This window comes from Tyto alba, unplaced genomic scaffold, assembly GCF_018691265.1.
Source record: "Tyto alba isolate M040663 unplaced genomic scaffold, T.alba_DEE_v4.0 Super-Scaffold_27, whole genome shotgun sequence".
Taxonomy (NCBI): Eukaryota; Metazoa; Chordata; class Aves; order Strigiformes; family Tytonidae; genus Tyto; species Tyto alba.
In genome coordinates this window covers 31,588,255-31,607,625 of record NW_024881301.1, presented here as the reverse complement: position 1 = coordinate 31,607,625, position 19,371 = coordinate 31,588,255, and the positions used below count along the sequence as shown (strand labels likewise).

The 19,371-nt window shown below is 37.7% G+C and overlaps 1 long non-coding RNA gene across 1 annotated transcript in view; it reads left to right on the top strand.

Annotated features, from left to right (window-relative positions):
• LOC116963248 overlaps window positions 1–19,371 on the top strand; it is a 133,675-nt gene that overhangs the window by 105,304 nt on the left and 9,000 nt on the right. The window contains exon 7 of the long non-coding RNA XR_004408049.2: window positions 3,949–4,080. This is a non-coding gene — a long non-coding RNA (uncharacterized LOC116963248). The remainder of the gene's footprint in view (window positions 1–3,948; window positions 4,081–19,371) is intronic.

Below are 19,371 nucleotides of genomic sequence, written 5' to 3'. Positions count from 1 at the left end.
TTGAAAATGACTAAGTAATGAGAAAAGGACTGAAGCCTATTGCCATCACAAATAATATAAACGTAAGTCTCTATCTGCCAGCCACCTCCCTTATAAAATAATAGTAGCTGTCAGGTAGGGAATCTGCAAGAAATTATGAAGTTTAAAAAAGAATTTCACTGCTATGTTTTCTCTTATGAGTGGTGCTGGTGTACGTAGTTCACGATGTTCACATGATAAACAGTGCACCCTCTTTATGAAATCAGGTTGTTGTCTATCACACCCCCAGAAGTAGCAATGCATGGAAAGAAAGAAATAGCAGAGTGGGAACAATCAAGTTTTAGGTGTGCCATTGTAATTAATCAGTAAGACATAACAGACTGTGTGCCAGTGCTGCTTAATCACCTCTCAGGTTCTTGGTGAGGCAGGGTACAAAGCGGAAGCCTTCCAACTCATCTGAACAGAACATTAATCAACAGTGCAGGGCAGTCTGCGCGACACAGTGAATGTTACAGAGTGGATGCCTCGAAACTCTCACTTATTTCAAGGAACAGCCTTGGCTTCCATAATGTGTGGGATAGGTCTAACACCCTTTCTGCAGCTTGCTTGGTTTCATGTCATCATGAAGTCTTGGTGCCAGCTCTAACTACTGCCTCTCAGTACCACCACTGGAGCAGACCTTGCTCTTGCATCCCTGGGCTGGCTGACAGCCTGGCAAAGTGGGGCCCTGCCAACAGGCTCGTGGGGACATGCTTCACCTGTCCAAAGGACTGCTGTTGTAGGGGTTTTTGCTTTCTTTAGTTTTGGTTTTCTGTTGTAGGCTCTACAGAAGGGGCTGATGATCATGGTAAAGTAGACGATAACAGGGTCCCTGGAGAGCAGGAGCTTGCTGCTCCCATGTGGGCCTTTCTGTTGTTAACAACACAGAATTGAAGTTGTGCTCATCCAGCCCAGCCAACCAGATTGGTTGGACCTCTCTGAAAACATTGCTGTTAATGACAGATATCTCCAGCCTTTTAAATAAATCACACTTTTGCAGAACTTTCATGAGAGCCCTTTTAAAATCAAGTTTAAAACAGAACTTCAGTAAGATGATGACAGAGGGTGTTGGATGGGAAAAAATGAAAAGCAAGAGGAGAAAGTAGTAAGTTTAAGCAGACCTTTTACTTAGCAGTTCCAGTGTTTTATAGCAGAAATCACTGATAATGCTTTTATCCCCTTTACTTCTGCTTTGTAGACAGGAGTTAAATTTACAGTAGCCAACACAACTCGGTGTTGTTCGACTGTGATGACTCCAGTAGAAATGCTTGCAAGTTCCCGCAATATGTAATGAAGCTTTGTTTATAGACAACTGGGATCTCTGTCCAAAGATGTCATTAAGTAACATGTAACAAAGTGCTATTGATTTTCAAGATGGAAAGACTTGGTAGGTTGAAGTCTGACATCAAACATGTTCCCATCTAGAGAAGATCATTTAAAACAAAACACTGGAGCAGCGTAAGAGGCATGATACGAAAAAGAAGCTGTGTAACTGTCTGCAAATGTAGGTGGTGATTTTGAGGTTTCAGAAGTAGGTTTAAAGCTCAATTTTCCAATGTGCAAATGATGACAAAACTACAAGGCTCAAAGACTTGGTTCAGTGGTGCTGAGAGAAGCATCCCTGTTTCTTCTCTTCACAAAAATCATTTGCAGTTGTCTACTCTGCACATGATTTCTCCTGCCTAGAGAGACTCTGGAGACTGACTCACTAGAAGGGCAAATAGTATAGGACTGTGCCCACTACAAATGAGTTATGTTGCTCTCCATCAGCCATATTTTAAGTGTACTAGTTAAGATTTAACTGAAAAAGAATTTATTGCTATTATTCCCTTAGTGTTGATAAAGACCCTGTATAGAGCCAAGGAACATGCCAATAGGCTCGTCATTAAAGACCTTGTCAAAGGGAGTGATTGTATTTTTGTTGAGCTAATGTTTGGCTATGGGGAGACCCTTACATCACAGCCCACAGAGAGTATTTCAGTCTTTGTCAGTTCAAGGAAAAAGACAAATTTGGATCTTTGAGAGCAAATATTAAAGATCCTGCAAGCTGAGCCCCGGACTTCCTTGCTTCTCTTCACTATCTTTCTGCTTCCATTGAATGAGTGCTGAGATCACACCTATTGGAGTAGACACCAAGAGAGAAAACATCAGCCTCTTCTATTTTTATGGAAACAGCAGCAAAGCACAGAAAGTCTTTGAACTTCAAGGTTTAGCACAGAACACTAGGGTTTCACTCTTGATCTCCAGTCAGTGCGATGGAGACGGGAGTTCAGCAGAGCTTAAATAGATGCTCTCTCAATTAGAACAGAACTGGGAAACCTTTCAGTCTATTAGAAAAGTGCTTTCATCTTTCAGTCAAGACAGGCTATTACTAAAATTAAAGAAGAGAGTTAATGTGTTGCCAGAGGATTTTAATAAATATTAAAAATGTGTGTGTATCTTCTGATTATTTTAACTTTTAGTGGTACTAGACTTATTTTTAGCTAATCATGTCAGACCATTTCTATCTGGATAGTTCCTTTAAGTGTCTTTGTCCAACTCCTTTCTCTTTGCACATAATCAAAGCTATCTCATTTCTTACATTGGCTCATGAAACAAGATTGGAGGTGCTTCCAAAGAGATCCATCAATTCAGTGTTGTAGGAGCTGAATCTGACCTTAGACTTTTGAAATCTGAGTGTGTTTGGAGATAGATACTTGACTGACATCAATATAAGTCATCATTTCCAGACATATCAGTAAGAGTCTTTCCTCTGCAAATCATTTAACTTGAATACTGTTATAAACGACATCAGGAACACACACACAAAAATCAAAGCTGGAATAAAACTCATCCCTGTAACAGAGAAGTGAGTTTACAGGCAACAGCATTTACTTTTTTTTTTTTTTCTTTTCAATTATCTGAATTATGCTTTCTTGCTTAGTGGTTTTATTTTTAATTTATTGTGGAATAGAAGAAATCAGTTATTTCTTGTTTATTTACTTTAAAAAAAAAATCTAAACTGGTTAAGATCATCCAGTGATTCCTCACATCTGTTTGGTCTAACAATGCTTTAAAAGGGAATAATGTCTGCTCTACTTAATTGGTGAGTCATATTCTGTAAGTATCACTACCTGCACACTTGAAAAGCCCACAGTGACAGATATTGTCCCCAGAAGAGCTGAGGTTTGAATACATGAACAAAAGCCTGTGAGCAACAGGCAATTGCAAATTTGTTAGTTTATTTTTGAAAAAAGCCCTGAGGGTTGGCCTGGTGGGAAGTTCTTTTAAGTTACTACAATGAGGCAATGACCCTACCTCTAAAATTTAAACCTGTTTTTCAAGAAGAAGAATGAAAATGGGGGAGAGGAGTTTGGAAAACAAAGATTGTTAGGGATTAAAAAAAAAAAATTGAAGTTTTACTAAACTTGATAATGTAAATTCTGTTTAGACAGTTTTATACATTTATTTTAACTGAGAAATGTTATTTTATTTCACCTCCAGTCTCTCTTTCCAATAATGCTTCTAATTATGTGGTTATAAGAGGGATACCTACTCTAGCAATGCTCTTTTGGATCAATTGGCTCTGTCAGAAATGTCTAAATTCTTGTACTACAAAAATTTCATTTGTGGCACCCATTCATTCTCAGAGAATGGTAGGAGTCTGGGGAAGTAAGTTTTACTCTGTTCTCAGAATACAGTGAGGCTATATGAACGCCCTCCCCCCCGATGTCAGGCTGTGTGTTAGTGCAAGACCCAGTAATAGAGGCTATCTATTCCTAAGAGGTAAAGTTGCTGCAAATCCTGTTAGTGATACTAATTTTTGGAGATGTTTGATTTGTTGATCCTTTATTTAATGACCAGCTGGAATCAAGAGAAAATTTGTACTGACTCATCAATGCAGTGTAATTGATTCAGCAGCTTTATTTTGTTTTACTTAAAACTTTTTAGGCAAAAGAGATCTCACCAATAGCGCTGTCGGTATGCTTCAAGGACACCCTCTAGGAACCAGAAGCCAAAAGTGGATCTGAACAGTTGCATGTTATGTAAAGCCAAAGGAGGCCTGCACTCAAAATGTAAATGGTGAGCGTGGGAAGATTTAGATTCAGATTGGCACGTGGCTGCTTTGACCTGTCTCTGTTTGCCGTATCTTTATTTATGCATCCAAAAGCCTTTCCTGATTCATTTGACATTAGCACTTTACAGCAGGGCACGAGGAATGAGAGAAGGGTGCAGGCAAGAGTCAGACCCTTGTCTCTCTTGTGCATTAGACTCCCTGGAAATAGAGTGCACTCTTATTTCGGTCTTTACCATCATGATTTCTTGTTCTCTTATGGAATAGGAGTTTGGAGAAAACCCCTAAAATTTATCTTTTCATGAAGAAAAAAGAAAAAAAAAAATATCCTTAAAAATTTTTCCTGTGATTTCTTTTGAAATGAATAGATCTTATCTTCACTCTTAATGTTGCAGACTTACACTACCACATATTTGTAATTGGTTTCAATATAATTTAGCTGTCTAATCTGTTGCTATGCCTGATTTCTTCTCAGATTAATGATAGTGTAAACCTGTTATTTTTATCTTGAAACGCATACACGGAACGGAGGCTAGGGGACACCCTCCCGTCATGTGTAATGCAGCTTAATTTACTCAGTCAAAATGTGTTTGTGTGAAAGATAGTGGTATTTTTTTTCTGTTTTATTTCTTTCTGACATGTCAGTGATGACAGCTGGAAAATGTCTTCCTGGCAATTTTCTAAATCTTGCACTATGAGAGATAATATATAGAAATTGTAATTTCTGTCAGAATTACTTTAATCTTTTAGGGCAGGACAATATTCTTTGCTTTCATTCCTACCTCCTGTTTGCTCCGTAATTTGTATCTTGTCTTGTGGCCTAAATATAAAGGTAATGGACACTTCTGAAATGATAGTAGAAACAAGAACGTTTTCAGAATTGTAATGGTTGTTGTTTGCACAATATCTATGTCTGAATTCTTCTTTTTCCTAAACAGTCTTTCTGTTACTGTGAATTTAAAATAAGCCTATTAAGTTAACTTCTGTTTATTTATTTTTTTCCTCTGAAGTTCTACATCTGTGATTAAATCCTTGTAGCTAGCTATGAATATCCCAGCCTCCTGCTTACTTCACCGGTGTTTTACCTCTTGTTTTTTGTGCTGGTGGGCAGCCACTGATTGTCAGGCTTATTTGTCTTCAGTGTTGCCATCCTCTTACCAGCTCCCTTGCCTTCATTTACGTTGTTTTTACTACAGCTTTTGTACTCACCTTTATTTCTGTTTAAACAACTGGTTATTTACTTGATCTCTGGTCCCTGCATAATTATAACTGGATTTCTGTGGCTATCAGTATTATAGTCCCTTCATACGGTTTATTCAAGACCAGGAAAAAAGAGGGAAAGATAGAAAACCACTGTTCCTGAATCATATGTCCATTTTCCTGTCTGTTGTGATATGGGAGACAAAGGATGATCCAGCAGCTGTTTTCACTTGTGGATGTAGTTTTTATTAAATTTTGCAAGCATATAAACACCATTTGTATGTCTTGAAATTCCTTGAAAACTGATCTTCCTCATGCTAAGTATTTATATTTCAAAAATCTACAGTTGAATTTTTCTGTGCCTAATAGAATGATTTATCATTTTAATACTATACTGATTATGCACACTAAAAGGAATTCAAGACACGTCAATCTCTCTTTTAGTCTGATTGCAATGGGAAGAAACGTTTTCATGAGAGAGTTGGTATTAATAGATGATAAGGACATAATGCAGAGTTCAGTTATTTTTAACTTTTCTTTTAACAAGCTGCTCTGCAGAGTACATGGAATGAAATCATGGCTAAAGATTAAAGTTGGTCAGAAATACCATGATCTCTTTGTGGAGAAAGAACCATGTCTGTTTGCCATTTAATGAGAAAATCTGGATTTCATCCCTTAATTAGTTTGTCCAAACAAACATCTAATTGCTCTGCTCTGTCCTTTTTTTTTTTTTTTTTTTTTTTTTTTGGAGGGGGCATAAGGATGGGATTAAACTTTTTTGTTCCCTTCTCTTCACTGGTAATGGGATAAGTCATCCTTGGAAGTGACGAACTAAGATTTTTATGTGAAAGATAATGTCTAAACCATATAAGTCTCGCAGGTGAGGTGGGGGGAGTCCTTTGGCTCCCCCCTGACTGACTGTCTCTGTGTGCCTGTGGCTGGCCTTGCTGGAGGGAGCTCACACAGCCCTGGAGCTGGTGTGGAAGAGGGTGGCGGGTTATCTGGCTAGCATTAATAGAAGAGTACATTCTCTTTGTTTATAAACCTGCTGCAGGGTTCTTTCACGTTTCTTTGCTTCTGATTTCAGTTGACAAAATTTCCTGTTGTATGGCATGGGGAAGAGGTTTACTTAGGGTGTGCAAGGAGTCCCTACATCCCAGGGACACTCAAGTGATTATATTGCTTGTTAGTACAATATTTATGTGTCTGTGGGGAGTGCAAGGATGTGGGAGGACACGGTGCTGACAGAGTGGAAGGGGAGAAATGCTCTGCACGTGCTGATCGGGGAAGCTGGAAATCCCTTGCGCTCTATTACTGGGGTCAGTGTCTTGTGGTAGTGAAGTGACTGGGGAGTGATTGCTCTTATATTTCAGCATCTCTAGGAGTGACATTTGAGGTGAATTTGATGTCATAGACAAACTGCCTTCAAGTTAGTGATCATGCAGAAGGAAATATCTGGGGCTTGAATACGTTTCTATGTCCCCTAATATGAGACCTCTGCCAGAAAAAAAGCCTAGTGGTTCCTTCCAGTCCAGCAAAGGTAAGAATTCAGAATTGTTTTCCTTTTCATGTGAGAATATATGAATGAAACCTCACCACTGCTCCATCCCTTTGTGTATGTGACGATCTAGTCATCAAATTCCAAGGTGTTTTGCCTCATACCTACACTTACGTCCCTAATTCCTGTATTTAAAGTGACTGTTATAGTGCTAGACTGGATAAGGAACTTAATTACATCTTTTAAAAATGCATTTCCAGTAATGTAACTTTTCTCCACAGCATTTATGGTGCTACTCTAAAATGCTACCAACTTTTGTAGTTCATAAAATGAATGTGCGGCAAAGCAATACTTGTTTACATCCTTGGATGAAATCTTCAAAAGCATCTTGGCAATTATTTGAAAAGAAAGAGATGAATCTGAAGAGATTTTTAATTTAATATTTAATTTCATTAAGGACCTTGGAGCACAAAGTAAGAGAGCATTATTTATAACACAAAGCTCTGAGTGCTCCTCAGTAGGGAGGAGGATCAGAATGTCATCTAGCAGAATAGGGTCACCTAGAGGAGAGAGTAACAGAAATATAATGATATTCAACAGGGCAAAGCCCCAAGGTTTTGTTGTTTCTGTTATTAGTCTTTAAGGACAGAAATAACTGTGGGAGGAGAAAGAAGAAGTATGAGGCAATGACTGAATTAATGAGAAATAAAAAACATTATGATAAAGGTAAGTGTAGTTTTAGTATGTATCACCTGAGGAGTTTCTAGTGTAGTAGACTGTAGTAAAGAAATTGGTGAGACTTCATCAGGAATTTTGGGTGTATTTCTGTCACACATTGCTCAACTGGAGCTGGAAAGACCTTTTGGGATCTGAAGAATAGAGAAACCTCTGTTACAAAAGGAAAATGTTGGCTTTAAGTTGCTGAAATGTAGGTACCAAAATGTGGTTTCCAAATAATGAAAAGTGGATAGTACCTAGGGTAAAGAACTACTTAAATGTACACAAAAATGTTGATGGGACTTTTTAGATAGCTTTTGAAGGGAGCTAAGAACTTGGAATTTTGAAAGTTTTGTCAGCAGTGGTCCACCATGCCTGCTATTTTGTCTCTGATGGAAGGTGATATTCAGGGAAAACAAGTGAATCTTGTCACTTCTCTGTAGTCCATTCTCTGTAGTAGTCCACCACACACAGTAATTGTTGTAATAGCTATGGACTGGGTGTTAGAGACACTTTCTAGTTCTTTGCCCTATATTTCTATGAATTCAGAGCTTATGTATTCTTTTTTTTTTTTTTTTTTTTTTTTTTTTTTAAGTTATATGCATTTAAATTAGAATTCATAAATATTTTGACACTTAAAGAGCTTCTTTAAGTAATCTGAACATCTGTTGTATAAACGGAATGTATTTTAAATATTCTGAAAACCACGTATCAAGGCATTTGTCTTCTGTATTGGTCTGAAACCTTCTATGCTGGTTTGTGCTGGAGATACTCAAGTTGTAGATATATTAATTTGTTGGTCTCCTAAGTGTTTATCGATGTGATTCTGCTTGTTCAGAAACATGCTGGTCAAGAAAGGATTGATCAGCCTAGTTCATAATCCTCACATGGGCAGTTCAAGGTCCCAAAAGAATTAAGAACCTTCTCCAGCTGAGGACATAGGCAGTCTTCAGTCATTTAATGTGTAAATAGGAATAGGCTCCTCAAAACATGACACTAATGGTTTCACATACACTGAATGTGATCTGGGGATTAGGTCAGCTCATCTCTTCTGCAATATCCTTTTCATTAGAGTTATCAGTCTGGCATTTGATTACACATTATATGCAGCCCTCTATCTCAAAAGGACAAAATGGGGGAAAATAAGTAGTCTTCTGCTGAATTGCTGAGAAAGGGCCAGACCTGGGATCAACCAGATCTACCTCTCTGGTCTAGAGTGATGTTCTTCTTGCAATTGTTGTGAGGACCCCATAATCTTGTAGTGATAGTTACAGTTTTAAGAATTAACTGAATACTATTGTTCTCCTTTGACGGAGAGTCAGAGTGAGAAGTCTGTCTGGGAATGTTCTCAAGGGGAGAAGAGGAAGGCATGTGCATCACTGTTCCTGAGCACATGTTGTAAGTTCTGTTGATGTGATTAGAAGGACTTCTCTGTGCACGTGCTTTGAAATGGTGCCTTTGGCCAGCCTTGGAGAAATGTCCACATTCAGGTGCCTGTCTTCGGAATTCACATTTAAAAAGTGGTTTTAAACTGTTGATTTACAAGAAACGTCAAAGGGAATTGTGAAATTTCAGTCTCTGCCTCAAGACTGTTACAGGTTTTTATTTTTGCTCAGAAGACAGTAACTGATCAGTTCTTTCTTCAAGCTGGCCACTGAAAGTAAGAAGGCATGTTATAAAAATCTTCCATCGTGTCCAGTAGAAAATGCTTTAAAAAAATCAAAATAATAGTTTAATTCTCATAAATTCATTTTAAATTGCTGAAAATAAAGATAATTTTTGGCAGTTGCATACTTGTCACGTTCAGAAACCTTTTCTTTTCTCTTTATGGAGCATGGGGCTAGTATTGTTTTATATGGTAATTCTCCACATTTTGACCCCACACCTCATACATCTATAGCTCCTTTTTGTGAGCACAAACTTTGTACGGCTATAGCCCCATATGGTGACGGTGGACCACCTAAAGTAGTGTCAAAACACCATGCACTCAAAGGAGAGAAGCGACACAGTGTGGGAGCAGAGGTGGGGTGGAATGACTAGTTAATAAGCCCAGATCGTGCCTCTGTGACTCAACCATAAGAGAGGACAGTCTGCTTGGGGAACTTGGGATTCCCTGAGCCCGCTAACTGGTCTGAGTCTCTGGTCTGGTGAGCAGTCCTACCCTGCTTCCTGCTGGCTTGTCTGATAACCATGGCTACATAGGTCTTTCTGCATCCAGACATTATTTTCAGCCTGATATTACTGAACTTACTGGACTTACTGTTGTCTCAACCCAGATAATTGTACTACTGGTTTGTATTTGTTACTCTGATGTTATTCTGTATCCTGAACCTGCAACTTGACAGGGCTGCCTTTAAGCTCCATACAAGGAGAAACTCAGAATATTTTGTACAACTAGAAGTGACAGTAACATGCTCTGTGGCACAGAATGGTTGTATTTTTTTTTTCTAAAAGAAACAAATTATAACCTATATGATTTAATTTTTACTTTGTCAAAATTTAATTTTCCTTTTTGTTACTGATTGACTATTTTAAAATAACATCATCAAATCATGTTTGCTTCACTCAGATCTTTGAGCAGCAACTTTACTGCAAAAATAGCTTGTGTTTTTTATTGGGTTCATTTACAATTTCTGTTCAAGCAGTATTTGAGATTCAGTTCAGTCTGGAATCTCTGTAACAAGATATAAGAAAACCTGTATTTTTCAATCTGTTGTGCTAGTCTAGCTTCTAGAAAAAATATGCAGTATTCAGTAGGAACTTAAGCAGATGTATCAGGGCTATGATGGAAACATCCTGCAAAAGACCACAAATCTCTTCTGTGGTATAAAATGAATTAGTTGCTTGGCTACCAGATTCTTTTCTGGCTTTGAGAAGTAGTCTTCTGACTCACATTAGATCTGTCTTGGGATTAAGTCCTCAGCCAATATAAATGTCACAGCTCTGTTACAGCCTCAGATAATATTAGAACTAAAACTGGAATTAGAAATCCACTAACTGAGGATTTCCTTTTCTTTTCCCTTAGTGATTCATTTATTATGCTAAGCTATTTGGTTATTAATAAAGCTAGAATTTTTGCAATTTATTGTTGAAATACTCCTGTGGTAAATCTAATAGACCATTTGGTACAAGAAGGTATTTTATTTTTAATGAGAGTAATGAAAAGAGTAAGGAAAACTGTACAAGGAAAACACTGACAACCTGTAGCAAGCGTGACAGAAGGCCACCATATGATCAGGACACTTTAGCCCAGGAACACATGAAGATAGGCTGAGAGAACTGAAATTCTTGAGTCTTGATGGAAGACTAAAGGGGAATCTTGCTGCTTTCTAACTGCTTAGTGTAGAGAAGATGGAGCCAGACAATTCTCAGATGCATTGTGGTAAGACAGGAGGCAACAGGCACAAGCTGGAATTTGGGAAACTTCAATTAAGTAGTAAGATTTAAAAAAAAAAAAAAAAAAAAAATTAAAAAATCCTCCCACCTTGTGTAGAAACTCCATCCTTGGAGATACTCAAAACTTGATTGGACAAGGTTCTGATCATCCTCCTCTAAATTACTACTGACATGACTAGGGGTTGGATGAGAGGACTTCCAGAGGTCCTTGCCAGCCACATTATTTATCCCTCTGTTTCTACAAAGGAACCTTTCAGTGACCAATGCAACAATTTCTAATCTACTACCATTTTTACTGTCATGAGAAAATTTACAAAAAATTACAAACAAAAATGTGTTTGTTTGAAAAACAAGTTCTATTTCTTTATTATTTTTTCCCCTCCAATAACCTTGCGTGCTATACTAAGGGAGAATTGAAGCCCTAGAAATTTGGTTATAGAGTGACTTCTGATAAGATTTTCATGATCTGAACTGTTAAACCTTTTTAGAAGAACTTAACCCAAAACATAATTGTCATAATGATATGCAAGGTACTCATCGGCTTAATACTTTGGTTGACTAAACTGAGGTATGTCTGTAATCATAATGTGAAGTATATGTTTCATACAGATTATTTTTTACTCAAAACTGATGTGCTGTCTGATTTCTGTTTGGTTGTTTGGTTTGCTTTTTGTTTTGATGATAGGCTGGAGTTAGTGAAGGACTATTAATAGTTATTTGTACCTGATTTTTTTTTTTAATAGGCTACTGATCCATTCCTCAATTATGTTTTTACTGAAGAGGTTTGATAAAATGTAAAATCATGCTAACTAGAAAAAAGGAAACCTATTCCTGAATTGATTGGTGTCAAACCCAGAAAACTGATAGCATTAAGCAAGTTCAGCTACAGCTTTACTTTTTTCAGGAGATGTATGTGTTAAGTAGTGAGCAATGATGTATATAAAGGCCTTCTAGTTTGTTTTTAACAAGTTATTTGTTAATTTTCTTACTTTCTTATAAAACAAAGAAGTGGTTTGTGCCTTCCTGTGAACCAGAAGCATTCAACAGAGAAATCCACAGCTTTTCAAAATCACTTCCTTTTTTTATCCAGTAAATGGAAGCCCTCTCCCAGATGGAGAACTGTAGCTTGTCCTTTTGTCAGTTCGATGGAAAACTAATACTGAGTACAACAGCTTTCTCATATTTGTCTCCAAAAAAAAAAAATAAAATATTGTTTTCTGTTTCCTTGTTTAAAAGTGGAGCCTGGCCAACTCATGACTGTGACTTGCCATAAATATTGATAAATTCCATGGAAAGTGGTTGTACTTAGTGAGGATTACTAACTGCTGTGAAGTCAGTGATACTCATGAGATCACACCAGTCGTGTAGAGCAAGCAGTGAAATCCAGTAAGTACCACTGGGTGCAGAAAGTTTTTGAAATTGCTGTCCTACTGTAGATGCATATCATCCCTAGCCCTGCTCTGTTTTTGTCGGTAAAGTTGTGCAGGTGTTATATTCGAAGCCTGGATATCTAACAGTTCTGTCTACCTGTTTCCAATAGTTTTCACTTTGAAGTCTCAGGCTTGTCAAAGAATTCTCACTCTTTGGGCTTTCTATTCAATTACGTCCCTTTCTCCCTCTTCTTAATAAAAATTCTGCTCCAACTTTTAAAGCTACATCATTTTTTTTCTAAATGCTGGCATATCAGAGGAACATAAAATTGAATTTTGCTCTTGCTGAAATGCGACGTTCTTCTCCTATTTAATTTTTTGTCAGGCTACTCTTCTGTGGAGATTTTTATTCTGATCAGTTTGATTGGTTTCTTTCATATTCCTCTCAGTGTTCCTACTTGTTTTCTATAGTGTTTTGAGGGCCTTTCTTACTCTTCTTTGAATCTTTTTCAGTTCAGTTTTCCAGTTCTACTTTCCAGTTCTTCCTACAAAGGTTACTTTTGACACTAGTTACCTTGATTTAGGTAGTCAGAAGGGACAGAGAGTAGAATTAGTTCCTTAGCAGAGAAATATATAGTTTTTTAGAGTTTTCTAAGTTTACTGTGTTTCACATACTGTATAGTGGATATAAGCTGACATTTTTGATAGTAGCACATCTGTTTTGTGAGGAAGATTTTGTTGAACCTTTATTTACTTGGGCCTAGTAAAAACAAAGCACATTGCAGAATCTGTCAGGAAAGTGAAACAGTGAAAAAATTTTTTGTATTTTTTTTTTCCTCACAGAAAAACATCAATATGAACAGTTAAACATCAGTGTAGACAATCAAATACTGAAGGGATTTCAGAAGGAAAATAAAAATATAAAAATTTTTCTGTATTCCCTTTTGTAGGGATGTGTATATATAGCCTCACATCTAAAAATAATTACCTAATTTTGTGATATTGTCTAAAAATAGGGGGACCTAGTTTCTCTAAAAACATTTAGAAATAAAAGATTTTCAGTCTTCAATCTCAAAAAATTTACAATAAATTGACAAGAATAGGTTATTCCTAGAAGTAACAGAACTATGATGTAAATATTCATTTTTCGGAATGACTCTCAATGTCATGCAAACAGGCCTAACATTTTCTTAAAGCAGACAAGTGGTTTTGGACTTAAGATTGGAGCTGATCCTGGAGTTATGAGTCTATGCAACTTTTGGAGTGGGGTTCAGGCAATGTAAATCTCTGTTGGTTACTGCAGTGGGATTACTATAATGTTTTAATGTTCATGCTTACTGTGCATAAGAAGGTGGTCAAGAGTTTATACAGGAATATGTTTACTTCAGAATTGTAATTAAAGTGCATCTCTAAAATTGTTAATCAGCTGTCTTGGAAGTGAGGTTACATTCCCTCCCCCAAAATAACGTCCAGATTATTTTTGGCTGAGTCATCAGTGAGGAACAGGAGGGATAGGTGCCTCTTGCTAGACGAAAAAATATAGGTCACAATATTGTGTAGCAGAGATGGTCTGTCACCACAGGTTGTAGGTTTCTTGATTATGATGTGTTTATGAGGTTAAATCTCATGAAGAAGTTTATAAGGATGTAAATTTTGTGCTGATGCTGATTCACATGTGATCTGTAACTCATCTTTGACAGTTTATATAGACCCCCTTTTTGCTCTACAGAGTGCTTCCTTTGCATGAGCAATAGAGTATTTCTCCAAAGAAAAGATAGTTTTCCATCATATGAGATGGAAATATGATATTAGGCAAATATGTTTCACTTGTTCCTGATTATCCTTCAAAAGATTTTATTTATCTTTAGTCATAAGCTTCCCTATCATGCTCCGATAAAATAACATAATAAAAAAAAAAAATCTTCCCAATTTCTCCATTCCACCACAGAAATACTCAAGGTGTGTCTACTACTGCTTCTCTTCTCAGCATGTCTTTTACTAATCACTTAAAAGAAATTCCATTACATAGTTCTTTTTACATTATCTTCCATATTAATAAAATAAAACAGAATGCAGAGCAAATATTTTTCATGTATATAGATATCACTGGGACAAAGCTGTAGAATCCAGTAAAAGTGAAGATCAAAAATGAATGCCCAGACTGTAAGCTTCCATTTTACTTGTGTGAAATAATTTTCGATGATAAGGGACAGACTTCCAAAATCTAGTGATCATGACATATAGTTAGCTGAGTGGAAGAAGAAGATTGAAAGAGAGTCAGTTTCTTCAGCATTAGGATTTTTGTGGATGTAGGAAACAAAATTGGCAAACTCATCCTTTTTCTTTCCTTTTAAAGTTTATTTCTGGATACTTAAGCCACTGAAATGCAAGGAGGGATGTGGGGCAATACCAGAGATCAGTCAGAACAGTTCAGTAGCATGTCTGCCTTTTTAAGGAAGACCAGGACAGGCTCCAAAAAGTATTTCATAATGTCATTTTTACTATTGTTACTCTTCTGCTCTTGGACTGATGTGGAGTAATAGACTTGTACCCAGAACTGCATTAAATGATGTGAGGTTGAGTCTCTGGGAAGGAGACATTGGTGCTGCTTTCTAGGGACTCTCTTATGCTTAGCCAGTGTTTTATCTACTGAAAATGGCATTACAGAGAAGAGAAGTGACATTGAGAGAAAATATGACTCTCTTTTGTCACTAAGAGAAAAGTGACATGAGGACAAAGTCAATCCTGTAATACTCTGCAACTTTAAATAGAAGTTAAAAATTATAAAAGGTTACAGGGTTTGTCAGTGACAGCATGGAATTTGGTTGAACTACTCTGGAGAGGAAGTTGAAGTTCATATATGCAAATGTACTTGGATGAATGTCTATGATACTACATAAACTCCATGGCCTATATGCACTTTTTTATAATAGAGACAATTTAATTTGGAAAGGAATTATGGCTCCTAAAAAGAAATGAATCACTGACAAGCAGTTCCAATTAAAATATATTTATAAGGACCTTTGATTTTCCAATTTTGTTACTGAAATATTAGTTTTTCTTGAATAGTAAATTTAATTTATGAAAGTATATATGTATATATGAATATATACTATTTACACACTGAGATACTCATCTTTTCAGGAAGGTGTTTTGAAAAATAAATTGTGGAAAGATTTTGTTTTTTAATTGCAATTTTGTTGCACACTTTGGTTTCTCTCTATATGAAAATTGGGCTCCATAGCTGAATCATGTTTGCAATTCATAGTGACTAAATGTAAGTAGCTGTGACTGCAGAAAACCATCTTAGGTTTTTGATTTATGGATGCCCAGCAATAGGTGTTCAGGGGGGTTTGCTTACGTTTGCTACAAGCAGTTGTCAACTTCTATGTGTATTAGAACTAATCCACAACATATTCTTATCTTCTCTCATGTTTCTGTTCTCTTCTTGGTCTCCTAGCTTCTTGCCATAGAACTGCTTGGAGATGGCTGAAGAGAAGTTTCTTCTTTGCAGAAATAAAAATTCTGCCTTCAGTCCAGCAGTACTGGAAGTGAAACTTCTTTCTGGGTACGTTCAGAAAAGGCACTACTTTTTTTAAAGCAAGACTTTCTCTGTAGTTCAGTTGATGTTTGGGATCAGAAGACCGTGTTTATTGAATGGTAATGAAACTACAGTATGTCCTGAGCAGAAGAGTGTGAGATGTTGACCTTTACAAGGGCCCAACTATGATTGTTTGAATGTTAGAAAGAGGAGCAATAAAAGACAACTCCCTGCAAAGGCCTCACTTGTCCCCTCTGCACTCTTCAAAGGGCAGCCCACAAACCCGTTACACCTCATCACTCTTGCAGCATGTGTTTGTGCAGTGGGTATATAGTGAGCATCCTGAGGCAGCAGTGTCCCAGATGTACCTAGAGAGGAGTTGGATAGTTCCTGATTGAGACACAGGGCTCTGGGAAACCCATGAGAGAGGAAATATTAGTAATAACACCCTCTTTTACTGGAAACATGGGTTTTGCGGGGTGAGTGTCTTATCTTCTATAAAGAGACTGCATCCTTGTGTGCCTGAAAGCAACTTCATCATGTAAGACTATTCTGTTGGGTCTTAAGTCTAAAATGATCCACAGTTGAGCTCTGTGAAAGCAGAAATACGCACCATAGTTTTAAGAGAAAAATGAAGCACTGGCACTGCCAGAGGGAAAAACTGGTGCTGAGGCAACTTTAAAAGTTAAGCACACACACAAAATTTTGGGTAAACTAACAAAGCTGACAAGGAGAGAGGTTGACTTATGTAGTTGTCTGGTGAGGATAGGTAATTTCAAACGAACCCTCTTGCATTATTTTGGCCAGGGTAGAAGCTGTTCTACTCCTTCTCCCTCACCCAAATGGTGGAAAGGTGTGTGTCTCTTCAGAGGCAGGATTGGCACTGGCTGTGGCAAACATCAGAATCTGGCTCTGGAGCTCTAATCAAGTAACAAATAGGGCTTAATGCAGCTCAGTACGTGGGTGCATGTAAAGGACTGTGTCTAAAAGATGTTTATACCAATGAATGTCTGTCTCAACATTGCTGGACTGTGTCGAAACCACCAACAGATGTCTGCCTCAACATTGTTGGAGCACCCCACCTTCTACTAAGTTTCTAATGCTTTAGCAAACATAGTCACAGAAACTGCTACACCCCCATAAGACATCCATGTAACATTACAAAGAACAATACATCCTTGAAGATAAAGGAAGCAGGACTACCTTGGAGATAAGATAGAGAGACCCTGAGCTTGCATCAATCCTGTTAGACTAGTTTGAACCACATTTAGGATGCAAATCCAATTAAAGTCAAACATTCAATCAGGAGGAAGACTCTGAGCCTTCATCAGTTGACCACTGAAGGACACCCTACAACCACCACCACATTTGTTAGAGCATGTAAATGATTTCTTGGAAATCCCCAAACCTTTCCCGGAAAAGCTATACATATGGAAAACCTTACCCTTGCATAGCGCGCCCAGACCCGGGGACAGAAAAGAGACCCTGAACCTAACAGGCCCCCCCCCCCCCCCCCCCCCCCCCGCCCCCGAGACAGTATTGGGCATGTGCACCACTGCTGAGTGATGGGTGAGGGTGAACAAGACAGGTTTTAGGATATGCCAAACAATCCTTGGGAGGAGCGACGACACCTCAATATATGAGCCATTTGACCTCATTTGGTCTTAATCTCACTCTGGCAATAAGAATGAATCTCCCCTGACCGGACTTTCCTGGGTCGGGACAGTGCATTATATATTTGGCTAGACTTCCCTGGTTTCAGCCCAAAGTGATGAAATTGATCTCCAATTCAGCATTCTGTTTTAGTCCTTATTCTCTCCACAGATTTATTCTAAAAGCAAATCTAAAAGAAAACTTCCTTTGTCATCTGCATCATATTTGTTCTGCATCTCCAGGTTGTTCTAGATGTACCCCAGTGTAAATACGAGTGGACCATGAACCTCAAATTGTAATGAACCATGTCGCCAAAGAATGGCAAGACTCAGCAAGAAAATTAATAGATGTGATCACACTTTCAGAAAGTGTGAACTTTTTTAAGGTTGAATTTCAAATACAGACTTCAGAGGAGAAAACAAGGATCCAGGGACCTACTCTTAATCCTTAGAAACTGAAATACAATTTATAGAAAAACATACAGCTGGATTGAAGACTATGCAGGGGGAAAAATAAACACAGATTTAACCAACCCTGCTGCATGAATAACAAAGACTACTGCATTTTCACTTCTGTAATGTTAATTGCGTTGAAAAGAGGAAGGGATTCTAAATTTACAAAATAAAATTTCCTTCTATCTGAGAATATACAGAGATATGCAATGTTACCACAACATTGTTAGAACTGAATTTTTTTGTGCAATGACTGGAATTATGGATGTTTTGTAACAGTTTTGACTGCTTCACTTGCTCACTTTGCGACACACCTAAAAATTTCAGATATTTTGTGGAAGAATAGGTGTTACTGTGGCTGACATATTTTGAAACTAACAGTATTATGTAAGGACTGTAAAAAAGGGGAATTTGTAAGAACTAGCTTACTTTCTTTCCCTGGATATGTCTTACTGATCAGGTTATTGTGCAGGATACATTTTTTGTCACTGCCTGAGGCTGCTTTCCAGGATTCCTCTGTGTGAGATCAGTGCAACTAAAAGATAGTTTTATATACCCTTAGGGCATCACGATAGATGCAACTGTTAGAAAGCAAAGTGAATTTAAGAGCCAATGTCTCAATATATTCAGTTGTAGAAATGGGTAGCTAGGTTTTCTTCAAGTGCTTCTCCAAATGGAGACTCATAGTGTGGTTATCTGAGTTTGTAGACTTTTTATTTGATGTTGCTATGCATACCTGGGCCCTACACAGGCATAATGTACTTTGCAATTCCTCTCTGCTGTCCTAGACTCAAGACAGTGTCCATTTGATGCATTCTGCTTCTATAGACTTATTTATATTGAATATTTTGTTTCCTTTTAACTTTTTGCATGAATATTCCTAAATGTTTTCTTGATTCACATGAGTTGATTCACATAGGTAAAAAACCCAGTTTTGTCTGATGTTTCCTGGAAGCATTAGCCTTGCTTGTGATCTAGAAATTTCCCTGAAGGTCTGGGCTCGCTGCTTGTGCATTGTTTCTAACCAAACTGCCAGCCACTGGAAATTCCCAGGCAAATGCTAAAAGCAACCTACCCATCAAAAAAACCCCAAAGCTAGAGAAACCCATTCCAGCCAAACCCTGCTTCATTCTACCCAAACAGAACTTCCAGGCAGATAAAGAGATGTTGTCAAGGGAAGGTGAGTCAAAGGATAGTTCCTCAGGCACCACTGAAAATAGCACCCTGAGGGATCTCAGGAGATGAGGACGGTTCTTATCGTCGGTCTGATAGGTGGTGTTTGTGTTGGTCCTTTCCCTTGCTTGTGCCACCATTTTTGCTTTGGCCTTTTGGCCTTTGCCCATTGTGTCTGGTTAAGGTATAACTATTTTGAACACCAGTATTCAGCTTTTCTGCCTGGTAGAAAGGGATCCTTGTCACACTTAGGTCCCCAGCATGTAATTTCTATGCTTCTTGCAACATCTTCCCTTAGC